The 22,546-nt window shown below is 47.1% G+C and overlaps 2 long non-coding RNA genes across 2 annotated transcripts; both read left to right on the forward strand.

Annotated features, from left to right (window-relative positions):
* Nucleotides 1-1,613: 1,613 nt before the first annotated feature.
* On the forward strand, nt 1,614-1,955 carry LOC137552204 (uncharacterized). Its single transcript, XR_011027110.1, has 2 exons — nt 1,614-1,692; nt 1,798-1,955. It is a non-coding gene; the product is annotated as an uncharacterized lncRNA (long non-coding RNA).
* A 5,953-nt stretch (nt 1,956-7,908) lies between these two features.
* LOC137552215 (uncharacterized) lies at nt 7,909-8,250 on the forward strand. Its single transcript, XR_011027112.1, has 2 exons — nt 7,909-7,987; nt 8,093-8,250. It is a non-coding gene; the product is annotated as an uncharacterized lncRNA (long non-coding RNA).
* Nucleotides 8,251-22,546: the final 14,296 nt, after the last annotated feature.

The following is a 22,546-nucleotide window of genomic DNA, read 5'->3' on the forward strand; positions in this document are numbered from 1 at the left end:
TCTAAAGGTGCGTACACATGCACTAACGGCGGCAACGCCGGGTCCGCCGCACACTCCCGCTGGGCGGACGTTCAGCCGAAGGTAGTGCGTGTGTACGCACTGTCGGCGGACTGATGAGGCTGTGTCTGAACGATCCGCTCAGCTCCCACCACCAACACCTAATCTAGAGCAACTCGCCGAGTCAGGTGGGCCACCAATAACAATGGTCTTATGTGCATTTAGAGGCTCCCCTCGCCTATAGCTTTAGCTCCACTTCTGCTGCAGTCACCATGTATCAGTGAGAGATCCCGTGGTGTGTTCACTTAGTATTGTCCTCGAATGAAAAAATATATCTCATAGTGCAACATTGCTTGAACAATAAAAGTATTTATTCCAGATTTGGGCATAGAGTTTTTTTCTCCCCCGCTCGGTCTCCCAGGCTGACCGTGTGGCTTCCTAGATTCCTGCTGGTATCCCCCGCGCTGACCTTCCACCATCCATTTGCTAGTGAGAGATGCCGTCTGCAGCACCGCCCTATCGATTTCATCATGCTCCCATGACTCTGAACTGCGTCAGCAAAGCGATACATTTATCCGTCTCTGGGCTCTATGGTTGGTTGGGGATGCCCACACTCCCTCCCCTCACAATTCTTTATTGCTGTTTGCACTCCAGCATGACTAAAAATGTTTCCTGATATTGAAAAGCCTTGCTGTGAGCACCCACAAATACAGCATTTGAATCAAAGTGCACTTTAACTTCTTGCCAACCGCGTCACGCCAATGGGCGTAAGGTCTTTGGGGCGTTGTTTGCAGGCGATTGCGCAAACCGATGCGTGCACATCCCTGCTCTGATGGCGGAGCTCAGCTCCGCCTTCAGTCTCCCAGTGGCGATCGCTTTTTTTGCTGTACAGAGCTGTGATGTAAGGCAGCGCTGTACTGGGGACAGCCGTGTGACACGGCTTGTAGCTGCCCGTCCAAGCCAATCTAAGAACTGAACAGCATAATCTATATGTTCTCTATAGTCACTGTTAAAATAAGAGAAGTTGATAGAAATTTAATGCTAGTTTTCTGTACAGAGCAATATATACACCTATATAGGTCTGTTGTATGATAAGCAGAAAAGTTAGCCTGCTGTTAAAGTTTATTTGTTTATCGAGTAACAGCCTGCAGCATCAGCTATAATAGCTAGCTAAGCAGGGGCGTAGCAATAGGGGGTGCAGAGGTAGCGACCGCATCGGGGCCCTTGGGCCAGAGGGGCCCCAAAGGGTCCTCCAACAACTGCAGTATTAGCTCTCTATTGGTCCTGTGCTCATAATAATCACTTCTATAGATACTTTGAATAGTGGTAATCATTAACATACTACTCCCCATTCCCTTCTTGCACCTCTGACACTGTAGTTGCCATTGGCAAGTTTTGGTGCGCCGTATCAATTGTTATGTATAGAGTTCTTGGGGGGGCCCCATTGTAAGACTTGCATCGGGGCCCACAACTCCTTAGCTACGCCACTGTAGCTAAGCACAGGACATTACAGGGTTAATCTGAGTACTCCAGTCACCTGACACTCTAGTCCAATCAGAACCCAGCCTCACTCTGAGATCTTCTAGAATCTTCTACCCAGACATGCCAGCAGCCATCTTACAGACAGAATCTTCAGAGCTTATGAGAGAGACAGAGCAGAGAAACTGCCCTTAAGATCCTATGAGGCCAAAATAGGTGAGCTATCTTGGTTTATGTATACTGATTCATGCTGCTAATGACAATGTTAGTGGTGTTATGTTAGAATCTATACTGAATACTGTTTTGTATGTTTGCCCCTAGTTCTACCGCTTTCTATGCTTGAAATCGCTTTCTACCACTTGAAACTGCTAAGATCACATTCTACCATGTTCAGCCACCAATATTACTAAAACTGTGATCATCTTTATTCCTGATTCCCTATCCTGATGATGTTACCAATAAAGAAAGTTATTTTTGTACCAGCGGTATGTTCTTAAAGTCTTTCAAGGATCCGAGGACAGTTACAGTAGAACTATTACCCTCTGAGGAGGCGAGAAGACGCACCTCATCAGAGCTAGAGTAGAAGCCATACCAAGTGTGCCTCAGAGTGTAATTGCAAAGCCCTTAAAGTGACAGCGCACAAAAGGTCAGAAAGCACTTTAAAGCTAACCTGCCTTCCCTGTGGCCACAGAGTTCACAAAACACCACAGTAGAAGCAGAAATAGAGCCAAGTATTGCACCCAAGTAGATGTATGCCTTTCCTGCGGCCTTCAGAGTCACAACATTGCCACAGTGAGAGTGCACATATCGACAGGCACACCACCACACAGAGTGAAACAACCACATTCTGCAATTCACCTCGAGCAACCGCACACAATCAGTGCAACAATCCTCACTGCTGCATCTCTGCAATTAAAGACACAGACAGTCTGCATCCTGTAAGCAACTACAAGCAAGTCAAAGTCCCTCACCTTGCATCTACATCTGTAAAGACTGATCCTGAGTGATTCCTAACTTCTGTTTCAAAAGACACTAATATTAAATCAGCAGTCAAGTCACTGTATCCTGCTCTTCATAATAAGGTCAGAGTTTCCTGTTTATTCCTTATTGATGATTATGTGCTGAATTTGGCACATCAAAAGACATTTGCATTATAAGGACTTTATGTGTATTTGAACAAAGTTATTATTCCTTTGTGTTTAACTGCTATTTAACTATTTCAGGTCAAAATGTCTGTTTATAGTATTTCAATGCCATTGTTAGAGGGTGAAGAGTTAAATAGTGAGAGATATTCCTTACAGCAGAAGATATTAGAGTTGAAGGAAACCTTAGAGGCAGAGACAAATCCTGAAGAGATAGAAAGGATAAATTGTGACCTAAAAGAGTACCTGTCTAAGATAGAGAATTTAGAAGTTGAGCTTAGGGAGTCTCAGGCAGTCTCAGAACAGATAGGCCAGTTGAGACAGTCATCTCGTGAGAGAAGACCTACCCCAAAAATGCTAGAATATATGCAACAAGAGGCTGCACAAAGAGAAAGGAAATTCAACCAAATGTACATAAAATGGAAGACGCACACCAATGAGGTTCGCATGAAGCTAAAACTAGAGTGTGCAGAGGATGAATTATCCAACATGATGGATGCTGTACAGAAGCATGAGTTAGATATGAAGACAATATATGATGAGCTAAGGTCACACACAGCACCCTCCCAGGACATTAAGAGGAAGATCGACACCTGCACTGCAATAACAGCAGATTTATTAGAGCTTATGAGAATACGATCAATTGAAACCGACTTTGATGCAGAGACAGAGAGGACAAGGCTACTACAGCTTTATAAAAGGGATTATGCCAAGTCTGTATATGGATCAACAGTTTCAAGAGTAACCTCTTCTAGCAAGCATTCTAGCCACTTATCTAAGTGCACAAGTACCTCAGCCAAAAGGGTAGAAGCATCTGCACAACTTGCCGCTAAAAGAGCTGGGATTGAGATGGAAGCTGCAATTGATGCACAACGTCTACAATTAAAAAAGTTGAAAAACCAAAGAGACATTGAGGTCATGGAAGCTAAACGTAGGGTATATGCTGAGGAGGAAATAAAGGAGAATTGTGATAGATCCAGAGCAGCACTACATGAGAGAACAGATCCCTGTCCTTCTGTCCTCACTGAAGAAAATAGAAAGAAATCTAAATCCGTGTGCAGTGAGAGAACAGATTCCTGTCATTCTATCCCCACTAGTCATCATAGTGACCAAGAAAATGTTGCAGCTATTGCTCAAGCAATACATGAGACAATGGTTCTTACAAGACTTCCAACTCCTGAACCCACTGTATTCTCAGGAGACCCATTGAAGTTCATAGAGTGGAGTACAAGCTTTGAAGCACTTATTGCACGTCGCTGCCCCAATTCAGCAGACAAGTTGTTCTACCTACAGAAGTATGTTAGTGGAGAAGCAAAGAGTGCTCTTGAAGGTAGCTTCTACAGGAAAGATGAAGAAGCCTACAAAGAAGCATGGGAAAAACTGAATGCAAGGTATGGTCATCCCTTTGTAGTACAGCGAGCCTTCAGAGAAAGACTTAACAGTTGGCCAAAGATAGGCGCTAAAGAGTATGTTAAGCTTAGAGAGTATGGTGACTTCCTGCAAGCATGTAGCAACGCCATTACACACGTAAAGGGTTTGCAAGTACTGAATGACTGTGAAGAAAATCAGAAAATGTTACTTAAGCTACCTGACTGGGTGACCTCAAGATGGAATCGTCATGTAACTAAACAGTTAGACCAAGGCAAGGAGTATCCCAGCTTTGAAGAGTTCTCTTCGTTTGTCAATACAGAAGCACGCATAGCATGCAATCCAGTGTCATCCCTCCACATTCTGAAACCTTTGGAAGGAAAGCCAACAAGAGAGGTAAAGCGTGCAAAGGCAACTTCATTTGCAGTCAATGCAGTGGATAAAGGCAATAATACCAAGGAGAGTAAGCCTAAGGTCACTGATGTGAAGAACAGAGAGAAAGTACAGACGGATAGTCACACACCTCTTCAATGCATGTTCTGTGGAGAGAACCACTCCATCTACAAATGTCAACAAATGAAGGAAAGGTCTGTAGAGGAGAAGAAAAGATTCATACTGGATAACCAGCTCTGTTTTGGGTGCCTACGAAAGGGACACAGTGCCAAGGACTGTAAGAGAAGAGCCACCTGTGGCATTTGTAAAGGACGTCACCCAACCCCATTACATGAGGAGCACCCAAAGAAGGATAAAGCTTCAACACCCAGTACTCCAATTGAGGGAGAAAGCGTATCCACACTATCCTGCTGTATGGTTGAAAGTGAGAGCAAGAATACTTCAATGATCATCCCAGTGTGTATCTCATCTCCGGGTACAGAAAGTAAGGAGGTACTTGCTTATGCACTACTAGACACACAAAGCAGTAACACTTTTATTGACCAAGAGGTCTGTCAGAAGTTGCAAGTAGCCATGGAGCCAGTGAAACTTAAGCTCTCAACGATTATGGGAAAAGACTCATTGGAAGATAGTCAAAGAGTCACAGGACTAAAAGTCAAGGGACTTTGCTCAGATGTCAGAATAGATCTACCTCCGGTCTATACAAGAGACTTCATACCCCTTGATCGTGAACACATACCTACCTGTGAAACAGCTAAAAAGTGGAAGCACCTATCAGTAATCTCTCATAAAATACCCCCTCTGAAGGAGTATGGTGTTGGGCTTCTGATAGGTTATGACTGTTCTAAAGCACTGATGCCACGACAAATAATCGCAGGAGGGGATGATGAACCATATGCCATCAAAACTGATTTAGGATGGAGCATTGTTGGAGGGTCACAACAGGCTGCAAGCTCAACACAAATAACTGGATTATGTCATCGCATCTCTGTCAAGATGTCACTAAATCCAAGTCCTGCTACAGTAATCAAGATTTTTGAGTCTGACTTTGCAGACACCAGCTCAAAGGAAAGGAGCATATCTCAAGAAGATATAAAATTCCTACACATCTTGGAAGGAGGCATTGAGCAAAACCAACAAGGACATTTAGAGATGCCCTTACCTTTCAGAAAACGCCCTTACCTTCTAGACAACAGGAATCTCGCCTTATTGAGACTAAGACGTTTGGAGAGAAAGCTGGGAAGAGAGCCAAAATTCAAAAGCGATTATTTGAAGTTTATGGAAGGCATCATCCAAGACGGAGATGCAGAAAGAGCTGACAATCAACCAGACCTGGGAAAAGTTTGGTACATTCCACATCAAGGTGTCTATCACTCGAAGAAACCAGACAAGATCAGAGTGGTATTTGACTGCTCAGCAAGGTATGATGGTGTTGCATTGAACGATTATCTGCTAACGGGACCAGACCTCACGAATATGCTGTCTGGAGTTCTCTGTAGATTTCGGAAATACCCTATTGCTGTCATGTGTGACATTGAAAAGATGTTCCATAGGTTTCACGTGAAAGAAGAAGATAGAGATTTCCTGAGGTTCCTATGGTGGGAGAATGGAAATACTAATACAGAGCCTGTAGAATATCGCATGAAAGTTCATCTGTTTGGAGCAGCATCATCCCCAGGTTGTGCCAATTATGGTATGAAACACCTTGCCAGTCAAAACGAAAGAAGTTATCCATCTGCAGCAAACTTCATTAAGAAAAACTTTTATGTCAACGATGGACTTATAAGCCTGGAATCTGCTGACTCAGCAATCAAATTAGTGAAAGAAACCCAAGAGTTGTGTGCAAAGGGAAATCTGCACCTTCACAAATTCATCTCAAACAACAGAGAAGTGTTGGAATCCATTTGCGAATCTGAATGTGCATCAGCAATGGAAAATGTAGACCTCAACTATGATGATCTTCCAGTCCAGAATGCACTTGGCCTGAGGTGGGATGTTGAAAAGGATGAGTTCTTCTTTAAGGTCTCAATTGAAGAGAAACCAGCAACAAGACGTAATATTCTCTCCATGGTAGCTTCTGTGTATGATCCATTGGGATTCTTAGCCCCAGTGATCCTCAGAGGAAAAGGAATACTCCAAGAGCTGTGCAGGCAGAAGCTAGGTTGGGATGACTCTATAACAGAAGAACTGAGGCCAAGGTGGGAGAGTTGGATTAAGGATTTTCCAGATCTTGAAGGGGTCAGAATACCTACAACTTTGGAAAGTATGACAGAATTGAACTGCATCACTTCTCAGATGCTAGTACTTACGGTTATGGCCAATGTTCCTACATCAGGGTGATAAGAGATGAAAAGGTACATTGCGCCCTTGTCATGGCCAAGACCAGAGTTGCACCTACCAATGTTCTCACAATACCAAGACTGGAACTAGCAGCTGCTGCAGTTTCTGCTTCAATGAGCAAGTTCCTGAGAGATGAATTAGAGTTTAAGATAGATGAAGAGTACTTTTGGACAGACTCACAGGTGGTTCTAAGCTACATAAATAATGAAGCTCGAAGATTTCATGTCTTTGTGGCGAACAGAGTTCAAAGAATTAGAGAAATTACTAATCCAGACCAGTGGTACTACATTGAGTCAGAAAATAACCCAGCTAATCATGCTTCAAGAGGTCTTAAAGTTTCAAAAATGAAGGACTCAAACTGGTTCACAGGCCCAAAGTTCCTATGGGAAAGGAAAATAGTACCTAAGAAAGGTTTCCTAGAGCTATCAATGTGTGATCCCGAAGTGAAGGCCATTCAAGCCTTAAACACAACAGCCAAGGACCAAAAATTGGCATACTCCTAGGAGAAATGTTCAAATAAACGACATAGTGATGGTCAAAGAAGAGGACATACCCAGAAATCGATGGAGAATTGCTAAAGTTCTTGAAGTCCAGAAAGACAAAGATGGAATGGTGAGAAGAGTGAAATTACAGATGGGAGATTCCAAATTAAGTAAGAAAGGAGAACGTCTCACCACTCCACTCATACTAGAACATCCTATCCAAAAATTGGTTGTCCTTATCGAGAATAATAAAGGCCATTCCAAAATGCCTAGCAAGAAGGAAGAAGTAAAATTCCCTTAATTTATGCAACCCAACTCAACAATTAAAGCATACATTAGAGGTAATTTGGTGGGAGTGTAGCTGCCCGTCCAAGCCAATCTAAGAACTGAACAGCATAATCTATATGTTCTCTATAGTCACTGTTAAAATAAGAGAAGTTGATAGAAATTTAATGCTAGTTTTCTGTACAGAGCAATATATACACCTATATAGGTCTGTTGTATGATAAGCAGAAAAGTTAGCCTGCTGTTAAAGTTTATTTGTGTATCGAGTAACAGCCTGCAGCATCAGCTATAATAGCTAGCTAAGCACAGGACATTACAGGGTTAATCTGAGTACTCCAGTCACCTGACACTCTAGTCCAATCAGAACCCAGCCTCACTCTGAGATCTTCTAGAATCTTCTACCCAGACATGCCAGCAGCCATCTTACAGACAGAATCTTCAGAGCTTATGAGAGAGACAGAGCAGAGAAACTGCCCTTAAGATCCTATGAGGCCAAAATAGGTGAGCTATCTTGGTTTATGTATACTGATTCATGCTGCTAATGACAATGTTAGTGGTGTTATGTTAGAATCTATACTGAATACTGTTTTGTATGTTTGCCCCTAGTTCTACCGCTTTCTATGCTTGAAATCGCTTTCTACCACTTGAAACTGCTAAGATCACATTCTACCATGTTCAGCCACCAATATTACTAAAACTGTGATCATCTTTATTCCTGATTCCCTATCCTGATGATGTTACCAATAAAGAAAGTTATTTTTGTACCAGCGGTATGTTCTTAAAGTCTTTCAAGGATCCGAGGACAGTTACACGGCTGTCCCCACTGTTGTGCAGGAAGTGATCGTTTGTCATAGGCTGATCACGCTGATTGGCTGGCGGGGGGAGGGAGGGGGTAGTGTAAAAAAAAATAGGCAAATGTATTAAAAAAAAAATTGTAATAAATATTTATAAAAATAAATAAATAAACACCAGGGGTGCGATCAGACCCCTACAACAGAAAGCTCTGTTGGTGGGGAGAAAAGGGGGGGGGGGAATCACTTGTGTGCTGAGTTGGACAGCCCTGCAGTGAGGCCTTAAAGCTGCAGTGGCCAATTTAGTTAGAAATGGCCTGGTCTTTAGGGGGTTTTAACACTGCGGTCCTCAAATGGTTAATAAAAAATTTAAAATTGAAAATATGTAAAATTAATATAAAAATATAGTGAAAATGTATGTTACAAACTAGAACTTGCCCTCATTATATTTTAATTAGAGATGGCCGAGCGGTTCGACCGCGAACTTATTTGCGTGAACTTCGGTGGTTCGCGTTCGCGAACAAACGCAAACTTTATGACGGTCGACCCGCCTCCTATACTACATCATTAGGGTCAACTTTGACCCTATACAGCACAGTCAGCAGGAACATTGTAGCCAATTAGGCTACACTCCCCCCTTATAAAAGGCAGGTAGCGTCAGCCTTTTCACTCACTCGAGTAGCTGCAGTAATTAGAGAAGGGAGAGCTGCTGCAGAGAGAGCTATAGGGAAAGCTTAGTTAGGCTCTTGTAGGATTGTTAGCTTGCTCTTTGCTGATTCTTATTGCTAAAAAGGCGCCCCTCAACAGCTCTTTTGAGAGCTAATCTTGTTCTTGTTATATATATATTTTATTTGTGTGTGGCCCACTTGCATTATATATACAGCCCTGTCAGTCAGTCTCAGCTGGCCTTTGGCACCTTAAATACTACTGTGCCACTGCCAGGACCAGCACATTCAGTGACTACCTGTGTGTGTGACAGGCAGCTGCACATTTGTATTCTCATCCCAATCACTGCACCTGTTCACTGTTCAGTGCACCTACCTACCTACCTACGTGAGCGCACACATTGTAAATACCACCAGTCATTGCACTTGTTCACGGTACGTGTGTGTGACAGGTGCACATTTGTAATACCCATCACTGCATATACCTACCTGTTGTTCAGTGCACCCACCCACCTACGTAAGTGCATGCAGTGTGCTATTTAATACCACCAGTCACTGTACCTGTTCACGGTACATGTGTGTGACAGGTGCACATTTGTAATACCCATCACTGCATATACCTACCTGTTGTTCAGTGCACCCACCTACCTACGTGAGCGCACGCAGTGTGATATTTAATACCACCAGTTACTGTACCTGTTCACGGTACGTGTGTGTGACAGGTGCACACTTGTAATACCCATCACTGCATATACCTACCTGTTGTTCAGTGCAACCACCTACCTACGTGAGCGCACGCAGTGTGATATTTAATACCACCAGTCACTGTACCTGTTCACGGTACGTGAGTGTGACAGGTGCACATTTGTAATACCCATCACTGCATATACCTACCTGTTGTTCAGTGCACCCACCTACCTACATGAGCGCACGCAGTGTGATATTTAATACCACCAGTCACTGTACCTGTTCACGGTATGTGTGTGTGACAGGTGCACAGTTGTAATGCCCATCACTGCATATACCTACCTGTTGTTCAGTGCACCCACCTACCTACGTGAGCACACGCAGTGTGATATTTAATATCACCAGTCACTGTACCTGTTCACGGTACGTGTGTGTGACAGGTGCACATTTGTAATACCCATCACTGCATATACCTACCTGTTGTTCAGTGCACCCACCCACCTACGTAAGTGCATGCAGTGTGCTATTTAATACCACCAGTCACTGTACCTGTTCACGGTACGTGTGTGTGACAGGTGCACATTTGTAATTCCCATCACTGCATATACCTACCTGTTGTTCAGTGCACCGGCGCCCACCTACGTAAGTGCATGCAGTGTGCTATTTAATACCACTAGTCACTGTACCTGTTCACGGTACGTGTGTGTGACAGGTGCACATTTGTAATACCCATCACTGCATATACCTACCTGTTGTTCAGTGCACCCACCCACCTACGTAAGTGCATGCAGTGTGCTATTTAATACCACCAGTCACTGTACCTGTTCACGGTACATGTGTGTGACAGGTGCACATTTGTAATACCCATCACTGCATATACCTACCTGTTGTTCAGTGCACCCACCTACCTACGTGAGCGCACGCAGTGTGATATTTAATACCACCAGTTACTGTACCTGTTCACGGTACGTGTGTGTGACAGGTGCACACTTGTAATACCCATCACTGCATATACCTACCTGTTGTTCAGTGCAACCACCTACCTACGTGAGCGCACGCAGTGTGATATTTAATACCACCAGTCACTGTACCTGTTCACGGTACGTGAGTGTGACAGGTGCACATTTGTAATACCCATCACTGCATATACCTACCTGTTGTTCAGTGCACCCACCTACCTACATGAGCGCACGCAGTGTGATATTTAATACCACCAGTCACTGTACCTGTTCACGGTATGTGTGTGTGACAGGTGCACAGTTGTAATGCCCATCACTGCATATACCTACCTGTTGTTCAGTGCACCCACCTACCTACGTGAGCACACGCAGTGTGATATTTAATATCACCAGTCACTGTACCTGTTCACGGTACGTGTGTGTGACAGGTGCACATTTGTAATACCCATCACTGCATATACCTACCTGTTGTTCAGTGCACCCACCCACCTACGTAAGTGCATGCAGTGTGCTATTTAATACCACCAGTCACTGTACCTGTTCACGGTACATGTGTGTGACAGGTGCACATTTGTAATTCCCATCACTGCATATACCTACCTGTTGTTCAGTGCACCGGCGCCCACCTACGTAAGTGCATGCAGTGTGCTATTTAATACCACTAGTCACTGTACCTGTTCACGGTACGTGTGTGTGACAGGTGCACATTTGTAATACCCATCACTGCATATACCTACCTGTTGTTCAGTGCACCCACCTACCTACGTGAGCGCACGCAGTGTGATATTTAATACCACCAGTCACTGTACCTGTTCACGGTACATGTGTGTGACAGGTAGTGTTGGGCGAACAGTGTTCGCCACTGTTCGGGTTCTGCAGAACATCACCCTGTTCGGGTGATGTTCGAGTTCGGCCGAACACCTGACGGTGCTCGGCCAAACCGTTCGGCCACATGGCCGAACTAAGAGCGCATGGCCGAACGTTCCCCGAACGTTCGGCTAGCGCTGTGATTGGCCGAACGGGTCACGTGGTTCGGGCCCGAACGCGCTCTGATTGGCCGAACGGTCACGTGGTTCGGGTAAATAAATACCCGAACCACGTCATATCTCCGCCATTTGTCTGTGGGTTTAGCTTTGGGTAGGCAGGCAGGGTAGTTCGCTCTCCAGCCACGCTAGCCAGGGTCCCCCCCAGTCATTGTGTGTCGCTGCTGGGAACAGTAGTACACCGCTCGCTCAGCCACACTATATATAGCATTGTTTACTGCCACTGTGTACCTCGCTCAGCCACGCTATATATATAGCATTGTGTTTTCTGACACTCTGTGTACACGGCTTAGCCTGACTAATATAGCATTGTGTGTACTGCCACTGTGCACCTCGCTCAGCCACGCTATATATAGCATTGTGTGTACTGCCACTGTGCACCTCGCTCAGCCACGCTATATATAGCATTGTGTGTACTGCCACTGTGCACCTCGCTCAGCCACGCTATATATAGCATTGTGTGTACTGCCACTGTGCACCTCGCTCAGCCACGCTATATATATAGCATTGTGTTTTCTGACACTCTGTGTACACGGCTTAGCCTGACTAATATAGCATTGTGTGTACTGCCACTGTGCACCTCGCTCAGCCACGCTATATATAGCATTGTGTGTACTGCCACTGTGCACCTCGCTCAGCCACGCTATATATAGCATTGTGTTTTCTGACACTCTGTGTACACGGCTTAGCCTGACTAATATAGCATTGTGTGTACTGCCACTGTGCACCTCGCTCAGCCACGCTATATATAGCATTGTGTTTACTGCCACTCTGTGTACACCGCTCAGCCAGACTATATACCGTTGTTTACTGACACTCTGTGTACACCGCTCAGCCAGACTATATACCATTGTTTACTGACACTCTGTGTACACCGCTCAGCCAGACTATATACCATTGTTTACTGACACTCTGTGTACACCGCTCAGCCAGACTATATACCATTGTTTACTGACACTCTGTGTACACCGCTCAGCCAGACTATATACCATTGTTTACTGACACTCTGTGTACACCTCTCAGCCAGACTATATTGCATTGTTTACTGACACTCTGTGTACACCGCTCAGCCAGACTATATACCATTGTTTACTGACACTCTGTGTACACCGCTCAGCCAGACTATATACCATTGTTTACTGACACTCTGTGTACACCGCTCAGCCAGACTATATACCATTGTTTACTGACACTCTGTGTACACCGCTCAGCCAGACTATATACCATTGTTTACTGACACTCTGTGTACACCGCTCAGCCAGACTATATACCATTGTTTACTGACACTCTGTGTACACCGCTCAGCCAGACTATATACCATTGTTTACTGACACTCTGTGTACACCGCTCAGCCAGACTATATACCATTGTTTACTGACACTCTGTGTACACCGCTCAGCCAGACTATATACCATTGTTTACTGACACTCTGTGTACACCTCTCAGCCAGACTATATTGCATTGTTTACTGACACTCTGTGTACACCGCTCAGCCAGACTATATACCATTGTTTACTGACACTCTGTGTACACCGCTCAGCCAGACTATATACCATTGTTTACTGACACTCTGTGTACACCGCTCAGCCAGACTATATACCATTGTTTACTGACACTCTGTGTACACCGCTCAGCCAGACTATATACCATTGTTTACTGACACTCTGTGTACACCGCTCAGCCAGACTATATACCATTGTTTACTGACACTCTGTGTACACTGCTCAGCCAGACTATATACCATTGTTTACTGCCACTCTGATTCTGCTGGGAACAGTAGTACACCGCTCGCTCAGCCAGACTATATGGCATTGTGTTTACTGCCACTCTGTGTACACCGCTCAGCCACACTATATAGCATTGCGTACTCTGCCAGTCAGTGTGTATATTGCTGGGATCAGTAATACTCCACTCACCGTCAACCACTATATGAGCTCAACATGAGTTCCCCAGAGACCTCCGCTGTGAGCAGCACTCCCAACAACAGCAACAGCCAACGCCCCACGCAAGCTATAACATCCACCCCAGCAGCCAGTGGTCAGCAGCAGCCCTCCCCGGAGGAGAACGTTGTGTCCATCGGTCCGGCGCCAGAGCGATTAATGAGGGCTGCCATTGAGGAGATGATGGGGCCTGATGTGGAGGAGGAGGTCTGGCTCAGGCCAGCATCCCAAGTTAATGTTGAGGACGATGAGGGGTCTGTGTCTGGGGATGTTGGGGTGGCAGAGGTGGTGGGTGGGTCAGACTCAGGAGAAGAGTTGTATGATGAGGATGATGATCGGGACCATCTGTATGTGCCTCAGAGTCTGACCCCGGAAAACATGTTGTATCGTGTGTTTAGGTACTAAAATCTGCGTTCCCTCCCAGTAGTGTTGGGCGAACAGTGTTTGCCACTGTTCGGGTTCTGCAGAACATCACCCTGTTCGGGGTGACTATATAGCAGACTATATAGCATTGTGTTTAATGCCACTCTGTGTACACGGCTCAGCCACACTATATAGCATTGTGTTTACTTCCACTCTGTGTCTGCTGGGAACAGTAGTACACCGCTCACCCGCCACTGTATAGCATTGTGCTCTGTGTCGCTGCTGACAAAAGTGGTACACCGCTCACCCACCACTGTATAGCATTTCTGTACTGCCACTGTACTGCTGCCAGTCAGCGTGTACTTTAAGGATAAGTGAAATGAGGAAGAAATCCGGTGAAAGAGGGAGGGGCAAGGGAAGAGGTGTTTCCCCTGATGGTTCACGTACAGGCCACAGGGGAGCACCCAAGAAAACCCACTCAATACCGCCCATGTTGTCCAGGACAACAACCCTCACAGATCCAAAAGAACAGGACCAGATAATTACTTGGATGACCTCTCAAGCGTCCAGCAGTGGGTTAAGCAGCACCAGCACATCACGCACGAGGTCCGAGTCCTCAGCCAGTTACAAGGAGCCAGTGGGCACAAAGCTGACACAACCGGCAGCGACACCACGCACACAACTGCCAGATAACCAGACGACGTTGGAGTGAGCTGCGCAGAGGTTGTTCTGGGGAGCTCTACTCCACGGCGGCGGCCCCCCACAATGACATATGACGAGTTTGAGGAGATGGAAGAGGAGGGTATGGACAATGTGGACATAGACCCAGATTTTGTTTGTGAACGAGAACATCGCCGTCGTAGCAGCAGCACAGATGAGTCTGTTGAGGAACCCACTGCTGCACGAGTTCGCCTTGTGCCACAAGGTAGGCGGCGCGCAATTTCAGGCACCGCAAGCATGGTTCAAGTGAGAGGCAAAAGAGGCGCAAACAGAAATCGCCAGCAAGGCAGGTGCTCCAAAGTCTGGGCTTTCTTTGAAGACTGCACTGAGGATGTTACCATGGCGATTTGCAAGGTGTGCAAGACCCGCCTGAGCAGGGGGAAAAGTATTAACACCCTCTCCACCACCAGCATGAGCCGCCACATTCTATCCAAACATCCCACACTGTGGGCAAACGCGGCAGGACAGGGTACCACCAGCAACACTGCCTCCCTTGGGTTCACCAGACTCACCACCAGACCCGCCTCAGCAGCAGCAGTAGTCCAGCCATTGCGTGGTTCACAACATTCACAAACATCAGACGATGCTGACACTGTCACTTTCCGGACTAGTGCTCTTGAGGTCTCCCAGTGTTCATCAAACACAACAACCAACAGCCCTTCGGTGTGCAGCCCTACGGTTGAGTTGTCTGTCTCTGAGATGTTTGAGCGCAAGAGGAAATTGCCAGCAAATGACCCCCGGGCCGTGGCAGTAACAGCCAGCCAGCATAGCCAAGGTTCTGGCCTGCGAAATGCTGCCATATCGAGTGGTGGAGACAAACAGCTTCAAGGGCATGATGTCAGTGGCCATCCCACGTTACGTGGTTCCCAGCCGCTACCACTTTGCGCGCTCTGCAGTGCCTGAGTTGCATGAGCACGTGGTCAGCTAAATAACCCGAAGCTTGAAGAATGCCGTTGCCTGCAAGGTTCACCTTACCACTGACACCTGGACGAGTGCGTTCGGCCAGGGTCGATACATCTCCCTTACCGCGCACGGGGTGAACCTTGTGGAGCCTGGCAGCGATTCCTCACCTGCTACGGCGCGGGTGTTGCCCACGCCGCAAACAGCTGCACCGCCGTCCCTCCCACTGGATAACAACAGCAGCACCTACCTCTCTGACTCCTTCTCCTCCAACGCATCTCAAAGCTGTACCTCATCCGGAAACGCTAACCCAGCACCAGCAGCAGTAGGATCGTGGAAGCAGTGCAGCACAGCTGTTGGCATGCGTCAGCAATTGTTGCTGAAGCTGATCTGCCTTGGGGATAAGCAGAACACAGGGGAGGAAATTTGGAGGGGAATAAAGGAACAGACAGATTTGTGGCTGGCACCGCTGGACCTGAAACCGGGCATGAAGCTAGACACCTGGCACGAACTGGCAATGTACGCAATAGAGGTGCTGGCTTGCCCGGCAGCCAGCGTTATGTCGGAACGCTGTTTCAGTGCTGCCGGAGGCATCGTCACAGATCGGCGTATCCGCCTCTCCACAGAAAATGCAGACCGTCTGACTCAAATTAAAATGAATCAATCCTGGATTGGAAACGACTACGCAACACTCCAGGACCCCAACCAAGTAACATGACCAATGAACATCTGGGATGGTTTAGCGTTTCCGGTCCCTGTTTATTGAACCTCTCATCTGTATTACATTTATGACTGCATGGCGGTACAAAGCATGCTATCCGCACGCTTCTTGTCCTCATGCAAGGCCTGGGTTGTTGTGTCTCACAAAGCGTGGCCTTCTCCTCCTGCGCCTCCTCCTGTTCCATCACGTGTGCTGCTGCTGCTGGGTTAGCGTTGCCGGTCCCTGTTTATAGAACCTCTTATCTTTATTACATTTATGACTGCATGCATGGCGGTAAAAAGCATGCTATCCGCACGCTTTTTGTCCTCATGCAAGGCCTGGGTTGTTGTGTCTCACAAAGCGTGGCCTTCTCCTCCTGCGCCTCCTCCTGTTCCATCACGTGTGCTGCTGCTGCTGCTGCTGGGTTAGCGTTGCCGGTCCCTGTTTATGGAACCTCTTATCTTTATTACATTTATGACTGCATGGCGGTACAAAGCATGCTATCCGCACGCTTCTTGTCCTCATGCAAGGCCTGGGTTGTTGTGTCTCACAAAGCGTGGCCTTCTCCTCCTGCGCCTCCTCCTGTTCCATCACGTGTGCTGCTGCTGCTGCTGCTGGGTTAGCGTTGCCGGTCCTTGTTTATGGAACCTCTTATCTTTATTACATTTATGACTGCATGGCGGTACAAAGCATGCTATCCGCACGCTTCTTGCCCTCATGCAAGGCCGGGGTTGTTGTGTCTCACAAAGCGTGGCCTTCTCCTCCTGCGCCTCCTCCTGTTCCATCACGTGTGCTGCTGCTGGGTTAGCGTTACCGGTCCCTTTTCCTGGAACCTCTTATATGTATTACATTTATGACTGCATGCCGACAAAAAACATGTTACCTGTGCAAAGAAAACAGACATTTCCCGCATTTAAAAGACAGTTTTCCCTTTGAAACTTTAAAATCGATTTTCTCAAAAACTATAAGCTCTTTTTGCTAATTTTTTTTTCCTCTTGTACCCACTCCCAAGGTGCACATACCCTGTAAATTTGGGGTATGTAGCATGTAAGGAGGCTTTACAAACCACAAAAGTTCGGGTCCCCATTGACTTCCATTATGTTCGGAGTTCGGGTCGAACACCCGAACATCGCGGCCATGTTCGGCCTGTTCGGCCCGAACCCGAACATCTAGATGTTCGCCCAACACTAGTGACAGGTGCACACTTGTAATACCCATCACTACATATACCTACCTGTTGTTCAGTGCACCCACCTACCTACGTGAGCGCACGCAGTGTGATATTTAATACCACCAGTCTCTGTACCTGTTCACGGTACGTGTGTGTGACAGGTGCACATTTGTAATACCCATCACTGCATATACCTACCTGTTGTTCAGTGCACCCACCCACCTACGTAAGTGCATGCAGTGTGCTATTTAATACCACCAGTCACTGTACCTGTTCACGGTACGTGTGTGTGACAGGTGCACATTTGTAATACCCATCACTGCATATACCTACCTGTTGTTCAGTGCACCGGCGCCCACCTACGTAAGTGCATGCAGTGTGCTATTTAATACCACTAGTCACTGTACCTGTTCACGGTACGTGTGTGTGACAGGTGCACATTTGTAATACCCATCACTGCATATACCTACCTGTTGTTCAGTGCACCCACCTACCTACGTGAGCGCACGCAGTGTGATATTTAATACCACCAGTCACTGTACCTGTTCACGGTACGTTGGTGTGACAGGTGCACACTTGTAATACCCATCACTACATATACCTACCTGTTGTTCAGTGCACCCACCTACCTACGTGAGCGCACGCAGTGTGATATTTAATACCACCAGTCACTGTACCTGTTCACGGTACGTGTGTGTGACAGGTGCACATTTGTAATACCCATCACTGCATATACCTACCTGTTGTTCAGTGCACCCACCTACTTACATGAGCGCACGCAGTGTGATACCTGTTAACTGCACCTGTGTGACTGCACATTGTATTAGTCAAGTCAGTGCATACCTTTCACTTCATTCCCCCTGATATGGACAAAACAGGTAGAGGCAGAGGCAGACCCAGAGGAAGGCCACCCGGCAGGTCTGTTCGAGGTTGTGCTAATGTGATTTCGTGTGGCCCTGGATCAAAGTACAGTGCTCAGAAGAAGGCACGTCCCATCAACTCCCAAGATTGTCAGGACGTGGTTGACTATTTAACGAAGAACACCTCATCTTCCGCAGCCACCAGCGTTACTACTAGCACCACATCCATTCCATTTGACACTTCGCAGGAGTTATTTGGTGGGGAAATTGCTGATTCACAGCCACTACTGTTACAACAAGATGAAGGCGCTAAGCAAGTTACACCACCTCATATGTCTGAGTTAGGTGACACTAAGGACGTAACATGTGAGGAGGAGGATGATGAAGCACCTGCTGTTGGTGCAGTTTATGAGGTGTCAGAGGCAAGCGAAGCTTGGCAGGATGATTATGATGATGACGATGATACAAGTGTCACGTGGGATCCTAAGAGACAAGATGACCAAGGGGACAGTTCAAAGGGGGAGTCAGAGAGGAGTAGGAGGAGACAAGTTCATGAAAGAAGCAGGGAGAGCTCGTCATCAGAAACAGCTGGTGGCAGTGTTCGGTGCCATGTATCGCCACCTATGTACAGCCAGCCAACATGCCCTTCCACGTCAGCTGCTGATGCCACCATAGTGCCATCACCCCAGGGGGGCTTAGCGGTTTGGACATTTTTTAGTGTGTCTGCCTTCGTTTAGAGCAATGCCATCTGTTCTTTCTGCCTCCAAAAATTGAGCCGTGGCAAGGCCAACAGCCGCGTATGGACAACTGCCTTACGAAGGCACATGGAGAAAAGGCACAAACAGCAATGGGAAGAGCACTAGAAGAAAAGCAGCACAAAAAAGAAAATCCACCCTCCTTCTCCTCTTCCTCCTTCAGGTGCATAATCTTCAGCCTCTTTCTCCCTTGCACCTTCACAATCATAGCCACCCTGCACTCCGCCTCTCACCTTGAGCGGTTCCTGCTCCTCTGCCCACAGCAGCAGTCAGGTGTCCGTGAGGGAACTCTTTGAGTGGAAGAAGCCAATTTCTGGCAGTCATCCCCTTGCCCGGCATCTGACAGCTGTCTTGGCAGAACTGTTAGCTCGCCAGCTGTTACCATACCAGCTGGTGGACTCTGAGGCCTTCCGTAAATGTGTGGCCATTGGGACACCGCAGTGGAAGATGTCAGGCCACAATTATTTCTCTAAAAAGGTGACACCAAAACTGTACCATGAAGTTAAGAGGCAAGTGGTGTCATCTCACACAGCGTTGGGTCAAGGGTACATCTGACCACGGATACCTGGTCTGCCAAGCACGGTCAGGGCAGGTACATTACTTACACAGCCCATTGGGTCAACCTGGTGACCGCTGACAAGCAGGGAGTACTTGGCTGTGCAGCGGACCAACTTGTGACACCTCCACGGCTTGCAGGCAGGCCTCCTGCCACCTCCTCTCCTGCTGCTACATCCTCTTCGCTGTCGTCATCCTCCTCCTCCTTGGCTGAGTGGCAGTTCAACTCTACCGGTGCTGCAATCTCCTCTCCAGCTACGCAGCCCCAGCTCTCCAGGGCCTATGCTGCATGCCAGGTACGACAGTGTCACGCCATCTTAGACATGTCTTGCCTCAAAGTGGAGAGTCACACTGGAGCAGCTCTCCTGGCTGCTCTTAACAAACAGGTGGATCAGTGGCTGACCCCGCACCAACTGGAGATCGGCAACGTGGTGTGTGACAATGGCAGCAATCTCATTTCCGCTTTGAATTTGGAAAAGCCGACACATGTACCCTGCATGGCACATGAGCTGAATCTCATAATTCAGAGATTTGTGTCGAGGTTCCCAGGCTTACAGGACGTCCTGAAGCAGGCCAGGAAGTTGTGTGGGCATTTCAGACGGTCTTACACGTTGGAGGTGACCAACCTGGTGAGTTGCAGTGAAGGCGTCACCAGCGACTTGATTCCACACGCTTTCTTCCTGTAGCATGCCGTGGTGGATCAAGCTGTGGAGAAGCGTAAACAGGAACAGGAGGAAGAATTGTGGATCAATTCTCATCAGAACCAGATGTTTCCTCATCACCTGCGGCAGCACAGAGGGGGAGGAGGAGGAGGAGGAGGAAGAGTCATGTGGGGAAAAGGAGTCAGACTCGGATGATGAGGAAGATGTTTTTTTTTTTTTTTTTGGGAGGAGGAGGTGGCGGCAGAAGGACAACCGCAGCAGGCGTCGCAGTGGGGTTGTGCTGCTCAACGTTAACATGGTATTGTTCGTGGCTGGGGGGAGGAGGAGAACTTACCTGACGTCACTGAGGAAGAGCAAGAGGAGATGGATAGTACATCTGGATCCAAATTTGTGCAGATGGCATCTTTCATGCTGTCCAGCCTGTTGAGGGACCCCCATATAAAAAAAACTCAAGGGGAATGAGCTGTACTGGGTGGCCACGCTACTAGACCCTTGGTATAGGCACAAAGTGGTGGAGAAGTTTCCAAATCACATGAAGGCAGAAAGGATGCAGCACTTGCAGAACAAGCTGGCAACTATGCTTTACAATAAGTTTAAGGGTGATGTCACAGCATCTCTGCCTGCACGCTGTGTGACTGCCGGCCCCTGAATTTTTAAGGCCACTGCTAGCAGCGGCCACTATAACAATTTTTCTGGTACGTATACATGCCTGCCTAATTTTTCTGGCTGCACTGCAGCGGCAACAACAAAACAAAAGTCATACACATGTGTCAATTCCCCTTCGTGATCGTTACCTTGCCGCGGTTAAGGGGCTTGCGTATCACAATGAAGCAATGACCGCTGGCTATATGAGTGTATCTGGGGGGCACACACATTGAGCTACCACAGCCCAGCGACCATATGGACTGGAAAGCCACCATCACCTGCACTCTCGCCATGGTGCGCACAAGTCCAGCATGGCAATCACTACACAAATAGCTGTTTGCGGTGCGTTACGCAGTGAGTTTGGTGTGTCAGTGTGAAGCAGTACTCTAATTACACTCCCTGATTGATGTATACACATGCAAGATGTTTTAAAGCACTTTAGGCCTCCAATTTAGCATGCAGTGTGATTTCTTCTCTTAAAACGCTGCTTTGCGTCAAATCCAGATTTTTCCCCAGTACTTTTGGCAGCTGCACATTGTATTGTTACCAGTCACTGCATACCTGTTCACTGCACCTATGTGACAGCACGCAGTTTTATATACCAGTCACTGCATACCTGTTCATTGTACCTGTGTGTGTGACAGCTGCACATTTGTAATACCAGTCCATGCATACCTGTTCACTGCACCTGTGTGTGTGACAGTTGCACATTGTATTGATACCAGCAGGGATGCTCGGATGTGCCTCATCCACGAATTCGGCAATCCGCGTGGTTGCAAAAAAAAATCCGCATTCGGCCCCGCCGCATGCGGATTTTCGTCCGCGTCCACGCAACCACGCAGATTTTCTGCCGTAATTGGCGTAATCACGCGTGGATTCCCGCCCGGAGGCGGATTTTCTTTTAACGTTAATAACAAAGCCCCCATACATGCTACAATCCCCCAAATTGCATGGATTATCGAGGTGATAAGGGGCAACATAACTTCAACATAAAAAATTCCCCAATTTTTTTTTTTTCTAGAGAAAATGGATTTTAAAGTGAAATCAAAACTTTAAATGGGGCTATTAATTGGTAATAAGTGGTTTTAAAAAGGGATATACGCGTTAAGCAGTCAAAGAGGTGAAGGCGAGTTCCAATGGCACTTGGCGGCGAAGGTACCGCTGGAGGAGGATGAGTGGCTAACGCCAAAAAGGCCCCAGAGAGGTTTTTGTAATTTTTGTTTTTGTTTTTTTTGCAGCAATTAGCAATGACATCGCAGCAGAGTTGTCAGTGGACACGGGTAGTGTGAACGCAGAGTGCAGTGGTGGTAGCGACTGAGTCAGGAGAAGGACTATTCGGGCGGTCAGTTCAGGAGCACAGAAGGACCACGGCAACATACTGGTAGTAGTAGTAGCAGCACAGCGTCATAGTGCTGGCCAAAAAATTAAATGCACCTGGTGACCCGGGCAGTGTGAACGCAGACAGAGTACATTGGTGGAAGCGAGTGAGTCAGGAGGAGGAGGGCAATGCCGGCGGTCAATTCAGCAGCACAGAAGGACCATGGCAACATACTGGTGGTAGTAGTAGAGGCAAAGCGTCATAGTGCTGGCCAAAAAATTAAATGCACCCGGTGACCCGGGCAGTGTGAACGCAGACAGAGTACA

Source organism: Hyperolius riggenbachi, chromosome 1 (genome assembly GCF_040937935.1).
Source record: "Hyperolius riggenbachi isolate aHypRig1 chromosome 1, aHypRig1.pri, whole genome shotgun sequence".
Taxonomy (NCBI): domain Eukaryota; kingdom Metazoa; phylum Chordata; class Amphibia; order Anura; family Hyperoliidae; genus Hyperolius; species Hyperolius riggenbachi.